Source organism: Entelurus aequoreus, linkage group LG01 (assembly GCF_033978785.1).
Source record: "Entelurus aequoreus isolate RoL-2023_Sb linkage group LG01, RoL_Eaeq_v1.1, whole genome shotgun sequence".
NCBI classification, from domain to species: Eukaryota; Metazoa; Chordata; class Actinopteri; order Syngnathiformes; family Syngnathidae; genus Entelurus; species Entelurus aequoreus.
The window spans coordinates 25,324,373-25,336,325 of record NC_084731.1 but is presented as its reverse complement, the minus strand read 5'-3'; the positions used below and the strand labels follow the sequence as shown (position 1 = coordinate 25,336,325).

General features: G+C 40.2%; 1 protein-coding gene across 1 annotated transcript in view; it reads left to right on the top strand.

Annotated features, from left to right (window-relative positions):
• The first annotated feature begins 8,448 nt into the window (after nt 1-8,448).
• Nucleotides 8,449-11,953, top strand: part of ccdc120b (coiled-coil domain containing 120b) — a 61,596-nt gene continuing 58,091 nt past the window's right edge. Inside the window, exon 1 of the mRNA XM_062046187.1 lies at nt 8,449-8,658. The gene's annotated coding sequence lies outside the window, so the exon portion shown is untranslated. The remainder of the gene's footprint in view (nt 8,659-11,953) is intronic.

Here is an 11,953-nt window from a genome sequence, read left to right as displayed (position 1 = left end):
AACACCCCACAGGTGAACAGGCTCATTGGGAACAGGTGGGTGCCATGATTGGGTATAAAAACAGCTTCTGTGAAATGCTCAGTCATTCACAAACAAGGATGGGGCGAGGGTCACCACTTTTGTCAACAAATGCGTGAGAAAATTGTCCAACAGTTTAAGAACAACATTTCTCAACCAGCTATTGCAAGGAATTTAGGGATTTCACCATCTACGGTCTGTAATATCATCATAAGGTTCAGAGAATCTGGAGAAATCACTGCACGTAACATTGAATGCCCGTGACCTTCGATCCTTCAGGCGGTACTGCATTAAAAACCGACGTCAATGTGTAAAGGATATCACCACATGGGCTCAGGAACACTTCAGAAAACCACTGTCAGTAACTACAGTTTGCCGCTACATCTGTAAGTGCAAGTTAAAACTCTACTATGAAATAACCGACATCAGTGTGTAAAGGATATCACTGTTTTTGGATAAATTTTTTAAAGTGATTTAGAGGTAGAATTGATTTCTCCCATCAGCTGCGTTGCTAGCTACCTAGGACGAGACGATTTTTAAATGTTAGAAAGCAAAAAACTACTTTTGTCTTCTTGTCTCTCATAAAATTCCCAAAAAAAGTGCAGTTCCCCTCTAAAACGACAAATTTTGTTTTTTGACAGCACAAACGTAGCACAAATGTCGGGACTAGTTAAGAGCGATGTGGACAAGGTGGGTTGACACCGCTGGTCAGAAAAAGTATTTTATAATTATTCGACAGAAAAAGGTAGAAAACTATTAACCACAACATGTAAGTGTAAAAAAAACAACAATATTATGATTTGTATGTTGTGTTTCAGAGTGGAGATGAAAGCTCAGACACCAGGGGGCAGTAATGTTCAATAATTTATTATATATATAGTCAATATGTATAATAATAATAAACAATACTAACTAATAAACTACACTAAGGAAATGGAGAGTGTCAAAACCCAAGAGTGTGTGTGTGAGGCTATGTGTGTAGTTAGCTGAGGTGTGTGTTACCAAGTGTTGAGAGCGAAGGAACTAGGCAGAGAGAGAGAGAGAGAGAGAGAGAGAGAGAGAGAGAAAATAAAGCCTGTGTCGGCTTATGATACACCATTGAGAAACTAATTTCCCGCCAGGATCCTTTATTCAGCTCCCTCTCATCAGGACCAGGTGCGCAGATTGCAGATTGTCTCCAGCTGCGGCGACGCGTGGGCGCGGTCTGCGCGGCAAACGCGGGGGCGTGTCCTGTGGAGCTCACAGCGGAACCTCAATGTGGGAGAACATTGCGTGGTGCGCTGTAACATTGTACAATTGTGCTTGTTTTCTTTTTAAACAAAGAAAATAATCTGAAGTTGTCTTTATTTTTAAGTTATTGCGCCGTGATTTTACCAGTCCGGCCCACTTGGGAGTAGATTTTCCTCCATGTGCCCCCCCCATCTAAAATGAGTTTGACGCCCCTGCACTATACGAAATACAACTTACTTCACTATTTATTTTTATATTTACAATTGTATTATTTATGGAGTATATCGCGAGAACAGGAAGTGGACAAAAGTGTTAGTAATTGCTATGAAATGTAAAAGGGAGTAGGATGAAATCCACTCTTACTTCCTTTACGAATATGTTGAAAAAAGGAACTGGAAATGGTGATGTATCATGTTGTAATTGTATGCGTGTTCGAAAAAAACCTCGGATGATAACCATAAATCAAAGCGAATGGCAGGGACATTTTAATTATAATTTGCGAAGACAAGAGGGCTAACCTCACCCGGGCTGAAAAGTAAAGTGTAACAAAGTATCTGTAATTATGTCCTTGTTTAGGGTCGATACCAAAATGTGGAGCGTTGTACCTTATGTTGTTATGACACCTACTCAAAAAGATACACAAAATGTATTTATTTTTTTAATTTTAAATTTTTGGATTTTTAAAACTTTTATTTATAGTATTCAACATTTACAACATTAACATACAAGCAAAGAAATAATAATAATCAAAACTATAGATGTCCGATAATGTCTTTTTTGCCGATATTCCGATATTGTCCAACTCGTAATTACCGATACCGATATCAACCGATACCGATATATACAGTCGTGGAATTAACACGTTATTATGCCTAATTTTGTTGTGATGCCCCGCTGGATGCATTAAACAATGTAACAAGGTTTTCCAAAATAAATCAACTCAAGTTATGGAAAAAAATGCCAACATGGCGCTGCCATATTTATTATTGAAGTCACAAAGTGCATTATTGGTGGGCGGGGTTGAGGTGGGAGGCGGCGGGTAGCGGGGTCTGTATATTGTAGCATCCCGGAAGAGTTAGTGCTGCAAGGGTAGGTTCTGGGTATTTGTTCTGTTGTGTTTATGTTGTGTTACGGTGCGGATGTTCTCCCGAAATGTGTTTGTCATTCTTGTTTGGTGTGGGTTCACAGTGTGGCGCATATTTGTAACAGTGTTAAAGTTGTTTATACATCCACCCTCAGTGTGACCTGTATGGCTGTTGACCAAGTATGCCTTGCATTCACTTGTGTGTGTGAAAAGCCGTAGATATTATGTGACTGGGCCGGCACGCAAAGGCAGTGCCTTTAAGGTTTAATTGGCGCTCTGTACTTCTCCCTACGTCCGTGTACACAGCGGCGTTTTAAAATGTCATAAGTTTTTACTTTTTGAAACCTATACCGATAATTTCCTATATTACATTTTAAAGCATTTATCGGCCAATAATATCGGCAGTCCGATATTATCGGACATCCCTAATCAAAACAAGTATAGAAGCAGTACAAAAACAGTACAAAACAGCGCCAGGGGGTTGTAAACTCAATAAAGCAACTAAAGAAAAATGAAAAAAAAAAAAATATATATATATATATATATATATATATATATATATATATATATATATATATATATATATATATATATATATATATATATATATATATATATATATATATATATATATATATATATATATATATATATATATATTGCCAAAAGTATTTGGCCACCTGCCTTTACTCACATATGAACTTGAAGTGCCATCCCATGGAATTGTCCAAAATGTTTTGGTATCCTGGAGCATTCAAAGTTCCTTTCACTGGAACTAAGTGGCCAAGCTCAACTCCTGAAAAACAACCCCACACCATAATTCCTCCTCCACCAAATTTCACACTCGGCACAATGCAGTCCGAAATGTCGCGTTCTCCTGGCAACCGCCAAACCCAGACTGGTCCATCAGATTGCCAGATGGAAAAGCGTGTTTCATCACTCCAAAGAAGGTCTCACCACTGGACTCCAGAGCAGTGGAGACCGCTTCACACCACTGCATCCCACGCTTTGCATTGGACTCTGTGATGTATGGCTTAGATGCAGCGGCCCGGCCATGGAAACCCATTCCATGAAGCTCTCTGCGTACTGTACGTGGGCTAATTGGAAGGTCACATGAAGTTTGGAGCTCTGTAGCAACTGACTGTGCAGAAAGTCTTTGCACTAAACTGACCCCTCTCTGTCAGTTTACGTGGCCTACCACTTAGTGGTTAGAGTGTCCGCCCTGAGATTGGTAGGTTGTGAGTTCAAACCCCGGCCGAGTCATACCAAAGACTATAAAAAATGGGACCCATTACCTCCCTGCTTGAGGGTTGGAATTGGGGTTAAATCACCGCTGCAGCTCACTGCTCCCCTCATCTCCCAGGGGGTGATCAAGGGTGATGGGTCAAATGCAGAGAATCATTTTGCCACACCTAGCGTGTGTGTATGACAATCATTGGTACTTTAACTTTTAACTTTTTAACCACTTGGTGGCTGAGTTGCTGTTGTTCCCAAACTCTTCACTTTTCTTATAGTAAAGTTGACTTTGGAATATTTAGGAGCCAGGAAATTTCACGACTGGATTGTTGCACAGGTGGCATCCTATCACAGTTCCACGCTGGAAATCACTGAGAGCGGCCCATTCTTTCACACATGTTGTAGAAACAGTCTCCATGCCTAAGTGGCTTGATTTTATACACCGGGCCAAGTGGTTAGGACACCTGATTCTCATCATTTGGATGGGTGGCCAAATACTTTTGGTGATATAGTGTATATGTAACGCCATAGGCTCCCACAAGTTTCGAAAATAATCCAAATTTGGAGCACAGCATCATAGTTTTCACAGCTTGTTGGTTGTTAGAGCTAGAAAGCATTTGAAAGTAAAGTTGTAATTCTTTTTTTAAAGGCACAACAAACAGGTCGGGTATTGAGAAACTTACATTTATGAATATAAAATTCAGCCAATAGTATAATGAGGATGCACAGGTAAAATTAACTTTCCAATTTTTTTCTTATACTGTGGAAAACCAAATAGCACATATTTTAAACAGAGCACAAATTTGTCAGAATGTATCTATTTATTGCTGACTTGTTACTTTGTAACACCAAGGATGTAAGGCAGTGTTTTTCAACCACTGTGCCGCGGCACACTAGTGTACCGTGAGATATTGTCTAGTGTGCCGTGGGAGATTATGTAATTTCACCTAATTGGGTTAAAATAATTTTTTGCAAACCAATATGTAGAAGTTGTTTTCTAGTGGGGTTCTTCAAACCACCACACACTGCCAGGAGAGCCAGGGAGTTCAGGGTATAACACTGTTTTATTTTCATAACAGGCGCAGAGGCTTTTGCTTTTTTAGCAAAGTGTCTTTGTCTGCTGCGTCCGCTCAGCAGCACCTCCAATCCCGACTAACTTGTCTCATCACGGCTGCTGCTAATAAAGGCGACAGGTGATTAGATAACAAGGCCCACCGTGGGCCATCTACGCACCTCTTCGAGGCCGGTCCTGGCACACCCTGTTCCACTGCAGGCCCGCAGGCCACGCCACCCTCCGCACAGTAATTATAATCCGCAAATGTGTCGTTGTTGAGTGTCCGTGCTGTCTAGAGCTTGGTGGAGTAACCGTGTAATACTCTTCCATATCAGTAGGTGGCAGCAGGTAGCTAATTGCTTTGTGGATGTTGGGAACATGGTTTGTCGTGATCACAATATGCAGACGACAGCGCGAGGCAGTGTGCAGGTACAAAGGTATGTAATGCTTAAACCAAAAATAAACAAAAGGTGAGTGCCGCTAAGAAAAGGCATTGAAGCTTAGGGATGGCTATGCTAAACGAAGCTAAAACTGAACTGGCTGCAAAGTAAACAAAAACAGAATGCTGGACGACAGCAAAGACTTACAGCGTGTGGAGCAGCAGACGGCGTCCACAAAGTACATCCGCACATGACATGACAATCAACAACAAAATAGGCTTTCTGTCTTGCCTCTGGTGCGGGCGGTCGCATTTTTTCCCGCTCCCTCTTCTCCCAGCTTGCTCTCTTTGTTTTTGCCTTGTCTGAACTTTTTTGAAGCCTCTTTCTTTGCGCTGTCCTCATATCTAAACATCAGACATGGATATGATCAGATGGACTCTCGACGCAATTGACAAAATATTTTCGACGAGGAAAAGAGGTTCGGGGGAGCTTGGCTGCCCTGATGGAACCATTGCTGCGGGGTACGTGACAGATTCCTGGGATAAATGGAGAATCATGTGCCTCTCAGTCCTTTCCATCGAGGACGTGGAAGACATCTACCTATTTGGAACCGTGATCGCGGGGCTTCGCTGATTGGGCTGGGCATTGCTCTGGTGTATCGTCAAATTCGTAAGACGATGGCAGCCACTCAAGGAGCCCAAAAGGCTGTTCGTCGCAATGGATGGTTTGGGCCGGGCTGTGGGAACACAGACTGTGGCAATTTCTGAACTGAATCACAAGATGGATCACATCATGGAGAAGCTTCCTGAAAAGGAAAATTGAATTGAATTTGAGAGCACCCAGCATGGACCAATAGAACAGACAAGTCATTGTTTTGTCTGCTCGCGGAAAACATCCTAATCTACGATTTGACTCCATCGAATGGCCTTGACGCCGTGGAAACAGGACCAGGCTGTTCTGAAAAACACCCCCGAGGACACCTCAATGATGGACGCTTTTGACCTCCCTCCCTCCTCAACGACACCTGGAGTCGAACTTTTGCAGATCGGCCTCAGTCTAAAAAAACATTACATCATCACACCCAAGACAATTGGGCACACACGCACACCCCCCCCCCCCCCCCCCCCCCCCACTCGCCCACCCCACGCCTTCACCACCACTTGTTTTCCCCTCGGGGTGATGGTCGGATGGCAGCGCTTCATAGCAGCGGTCGCCTTCCAGGGCCCCAACTCCCTGCCCCTCTGTTGCGAGTTTGTCGTGATTAAATGTAACGTGTTTATGTGTGCATTGCATGGAGGTTTTTTCCCACTCCAGACTAGGCCCCCTTAGGAGCCCAGTCTAGATTATATTTTATTACTCATCTTGTCCCCAGCGTTTCACCTATTTCCCATCTTTTACGGGGCGCCTTATGGCGACCCATCAGCGTTCCTGTTCTGTAACCCTGTACACTGTTTGTTGGTCTAATCTTGAACAGGTTTGTGCTGAAAACATAGTTTCGTTGTACTTGTGCAATGACAATAAAGACCTATCTGATCTGATCTGATCAGAGGAGTGCAAGACAAGAACTAACACACTACACACAGGAAAACACCCAAAAAACTCCAAATAAGTCACGGCGTGATGTGACAGGTCGAGGTATATATATGAGACAAGAGCTATAGCAGTGGTTCTTAACCTGGGTTCGATCGAACCCTCTGGGTTCGGTGAGTCGGGCTCAGGGGTTCGTTTGGCGGAGGTCAAAACACACCCGACTCATCGTGTAAATAAAAACTTCTCCCTATCAGCGTATTACGGATACGGCAACAGCAAAAGTCACACTGATTTGCAGGTGTGAAATTTGTTGTGAGTTTATGCACTGTGTTGGTTTTGTTGTTTGAACAAGGTGGTGTTCATGCACGGTTCATTTTGTGCACCAGTAGAAAAAACATGGTAACACTTTAGTATGGGGAACATATTCACCATTAATTAGTTGCTTATTAACATGCAAATTAGTAACATATTGGCTCTCAACTAGTCATTATTAAGTACTTATTAATGGCCTTATTATAACCCTAACCCTCTAACCCTGGCCCTAACCCGAACCTTAACCCTAACCAAATAACTCTAAATTAAGTCTTTGTTACTTAGAATATGTTCCCCATACTAAAGTGTTACCAAAAACATATACCGTATTTTTCGGACTATAAATCACAGTTTTTTTCATAGTTTGGCCGGGGGTGCGACTTATACTCAGAAGCGACTTATGTGTGAAATGTTCATCAGTTTGAACATCAAATATGTTGTCTTTGTAGCATATTCAACTGAATATGGGTTGAAAATGATTTGCAAATCATTGTATTCCGTTTATATTTACATCTAACACAATTTCCCAACTCATATGGAATCGTTTGTAATTTAAAAAAGTTGCAATGTTGACTAATAAAACAAAGCTGTTTTTTTTTTTCAAACTGTCATTGCTCAAAACATAATATTGAATCAAAATCAATGTTATTATGAATTATTGACCTATCCAAGGTACAGATTACTTCACATCAAATATTCCACTTTGAAAAATATTTTCGGTGGAAGATTTTGCATATTTTGTGTGTTTCCATTAAAAACATAGTTTTGTTTGACAAAAAAGGGCGGAAAACAAACAAACAAAAAAACAACATAAAAAAAACTAAAACATTTTAAATTAGACGGGATCTGAAGTTGATGTAGACTCCAGAGATTTAAGCGCTAAATATAAAATGTATGTATGCCCTGGCACACCATTATCATCATTTCATGACCCAAGCAAAACACTTTTTACACTTTTATACTGAAATAAACACACCTACAACTTATTCAATAAAAACATAGAAAAAACTACAACCAGCGGTAAAGTTTAGATCCATGAAGGAAAGAAGAAAGTGAATGAATGTTTAGAACTGAATACATTTACATATGTATACAAATGTGTTTTTTTTATTTTTAACGAATTAAGTAACGTTTATGACAACTTTTTCCAAAACACAATGTGAGATATAACAGGATAATGCATACCTTTATATTTTTTTTCAAAACGCTTACAAAAAAGTGGGACCCCAAAAATTTACTGTAGGACCCCATTTTTATGACTTGATGGGGTCCTTGGGACCCCATTTTGAAATTCCTAGCGCCAACACTGCTGTCAACAGGAAAAAATGCTTTATTTAAATAAATATATTATTTATAAAGCAAGTTCGAGTATTATTGGCAAATGTTCACCTAGTCCGGGCCTTGGCACGCATATATGTGTCCTCTTTTTGGGATTTCAGAATATGGTCAGCCTAGCCTTGGCTCATAAAAGGTTGAAAAACACTGCTGTAAGGGACACCTCAGTTCGTTTGTTTCCACCTGCGGCGTGCGGCGTATGGGCGGGGCCTGGCTGCTGCGAAGGGTGGGCTTTAACTCTCCTGCTTCCGGTGGTAGCTCAGCTGAGATGCGCACGGCTCCGACGGCGAGCGGCGGCGGCGGCGGCGGAGGTCGTGAATTCTAATCAGGACAAGGAGCCACCATGAACGAGCGTGTTTGTACGCGTCCTGCGTCGTCTTGAAGAACCCTTCCGAGGAGGTGTCGTGTCGCCCGGCGAAGGTGCTCGTTCCCGCCTTGAGGACCGTGAACGCCTCTTGAGGCATCGGTCATGCTCTCCGGTAAGAGGGGTTTCTTCTTCAAGGTGTAACATATCTATTTCCAGATGTTTCCGTAATTATCCATGTAATTGACAGGCCGTGTATCGGAAGGTGTTTGATACTGTGGGCTCTGCGTCTATGCAGATACATTTATGGGGATGCGGAGACACCACTTTAACTGCGATGTATGGGGGGGAGAGGAAAAAAAACGTTAGGAATAAACCACTTTGGTTTGTATGAGTGAGTGAGTCATTGAATGCACCACATGTCCCGGATTGCAAAGTGCATGCGTTCAAGGCTGGTAGGACAAATGCGTGTCAACCCCCATCCCCCTGTTGCTAAACTGTTATTAAACGAAATGTAGACACAAATGCATGTTCATGCCACTGGGGCCATATTGATTTTTTTATGGTTGCCATCGATTAAAAAAACAACAACAAAAAAAACAGGTCTCGCTCCCATGCAGCAGCGTGGAGAAGGCCTATCATTAACAGATTCCTCAACAAGGATGTCTTGTCAGGTTTGTAGAGAGGTGAAAGAGGAGGGGGGGAAAAAAATTAATAAATAAATAAAGTCCCAATCTTATTGTGAGGGTCAGTCAATGCCTGCAGGGGGATTCTGAGCTGTGTTGTTTGCAAAACACATCTGGTTGTAGACTTTCACGCCAAATAGTTTTAAAAAGTATTAAACTAATGGGCCGTCACAGCTTTTTTTTCCAAAGGGGCTTGGCTTAGTTGATTTATTACAACCTTAATGGCTTAATGACTGCTTTCATCCTGATCTTTTGAACACATGCTGCTGTTGCTGCTGGTGTTTGTTTTCCTTCTCTATTCTCATGTCTGAGCCACTCCCTCTCACGCCGCCTGCTATGTTGCAGACAGCAAACATCACAGGAGTGGACCTTGACCCCCCCCCCCCTCCGCCCGCCATCAGATTTTGCCATTAAGCTCGGGCAAGGTGACATTTATTCTTTATTGTCCCGGGAAAAGCGGTAGAAAATGGATGGATGGATGTCCCTAGGGACGTCCGATTGGGGATGCTGTAGTTTAAAGGTGTTGTTCTTTCGGTTAGGAAAACGTCATAAATGTTAAGATAAAATTTTTTAAAATACATAACATCTACTTGTGGTAGCATAGGAGAAAGTTATTTATAACTTTCACATTTGCAGCTCATTGCTCATAACTGTGGTGCGTTCAATTACCTTATTTTCAAGTTAAAAACGTTTAAATTACATTTGGTCTTTATTGTCCCCGGGGACGTCCAATTGGGGATGCTGTAGTTTAAAGGTGTTGTTCTTTCAAAGGTGTAGGTAAGGTAAATGTTAAGATACAATTTTAAAATACATAAAATCTACCTGTGGTAGCATTAGAGAAAGTTTTTTATAACTTTCATATTTGCATCTCAATTTTTGTAACTGTGGTGCGTTCAATGACCTTCATTTCAAGTTAGAAACTTTTAAATTACATTTAATCTTTATTGTCCCCGGGGACGTCCAATTGGGGATGCTGTAGTTTAAAGGTGTTGTTCTTTCAAATGTGTGGGTTATGAAAATGTCATAAATGTTAAGATAAAATGACAAAAATACATCAAATCTACCTATGGCAGCATTGGAGAAAGTTATGTATAAGTTTCACATTTGCATCTCATTGCACGTAATTGTGGTGCGTTCAATGACCTTCATTTCAAGTTAGAAACTTTAAAATTACATTTAATCTTTATTGTCCCCGGAGACGTCCAATTGGGGATGCTGTAGTTTAAAGGTGTTGTTCTTTCAAATGTGTAGGTTAGGATAATGTCATAAATGTTAAGATAAAATGAAAAAAATACGTAAAATCTACCTATGGCAGCATTGGAGAAAGTTATTTATAACTTTCACATTTGCATCTCATTGCTCGTAACTGTAGTGCGTTCAATGACCTTCATTTCAAGTTAGAAACTTTTAAATTACATTTAGTCTTTATTGTCCCCGGGGACGTCCAATTGGGGATGCTGTAGTTTAAAGATGTTTCTCTTTCAAATGTGTAGGTTAGGAAAATGTCATAAATGTTAAGCTAAAATGAAAAAAATACATAAAATCTTCCTATGGCAGCATTGGGGAAAGTTATTTATAACTTTCACATTTGCATCTCATTGCTCATAACTGTGGTGCGTTCAATGACCTTCATTACAAGTTAGAAACTTTTAGTTTACATTTAGTCTTTATTGTCCCCAGGGACGTCCAATTGGGGATGCTATAGTTTAAAGGTGTTGTTCTTTCAAAGGTGTAGGTTAGGAAAATGTCATAAATGTTAAGATAAAATGAAAAAAAAAAACCCTAAAATCTACCTATGGTAAAATTGGAGAAAGTTATTTATAACTTTCACTTTTGCATCTCATTGCTCATAACTGTGGTGCATTCAATGACCTTCATTACAAGTTAAAAACGTTTAGATTACATTTAGTCTTTATTGTCCCCAGGGACGTCCAATTGGGGATGCTGTAGTTTAAAGATGTTTCTCTTTCAAATGTGTAGGTTAGGAAAATGTCATAAATGTTAAGCTAAAATGAAAAAAATACATAAAATCTTCCTATGGCAGCATTGGGGAAAGTTATTTATAACTTTCACATTTGCATCTCATTGTTCATAACTGTGGTGCGTTCAATGACTTTCATTTCAAGTTAGAAACTTTTAAATTACATTTAGTCTTTATTTTCCCTGGGGACGTCCAATTGGGGATGCTGTAGTTTAAAGGTGTTGTTCTTTCAAATGTGTAGGTTAGGAAAATGTCACAAATGTTAAGATAAAATGAAAAAAATACATACAATCTACCTATTGCAGCATTGGAGAAAGTTTTTTTATTACTTTCACATTTGCATCTCATTGTTTGTAACTGTGGTGCGTTCAATGACCTTCATTTCAAGTTAGAAACTTTTAAATTAGGGATGTCCTGATCAGGGATTATGCTGCCAATACCGAATACCGATCACATGTATTAACTAGGGCTGTCAAAAATAACAAGTTAAATCATGAAAAATATTGCAATAATCATGTATATAAGCAAATTAATTTATTTGACTTTATTTACCTTAAACACTGATGGTTACCTGAAAGGTTACATGAGTCAGTGATCAGGTCAGTGCAAAGATGAGTGTGGTGTGCTCTTCTCACTTCAGTATACACCCAGATGGGACTTTAGCTAAAACTTTTACCAACTTTTGAGCAAATATATGACATGCATTCAAGTAGAACATTTTTAAAAATGATTAAAAAAAGTCATTTGACAGCACTAGTATTGTAATATTTACTGTAAAATGTTCTATGTATTTATGGTGAGTG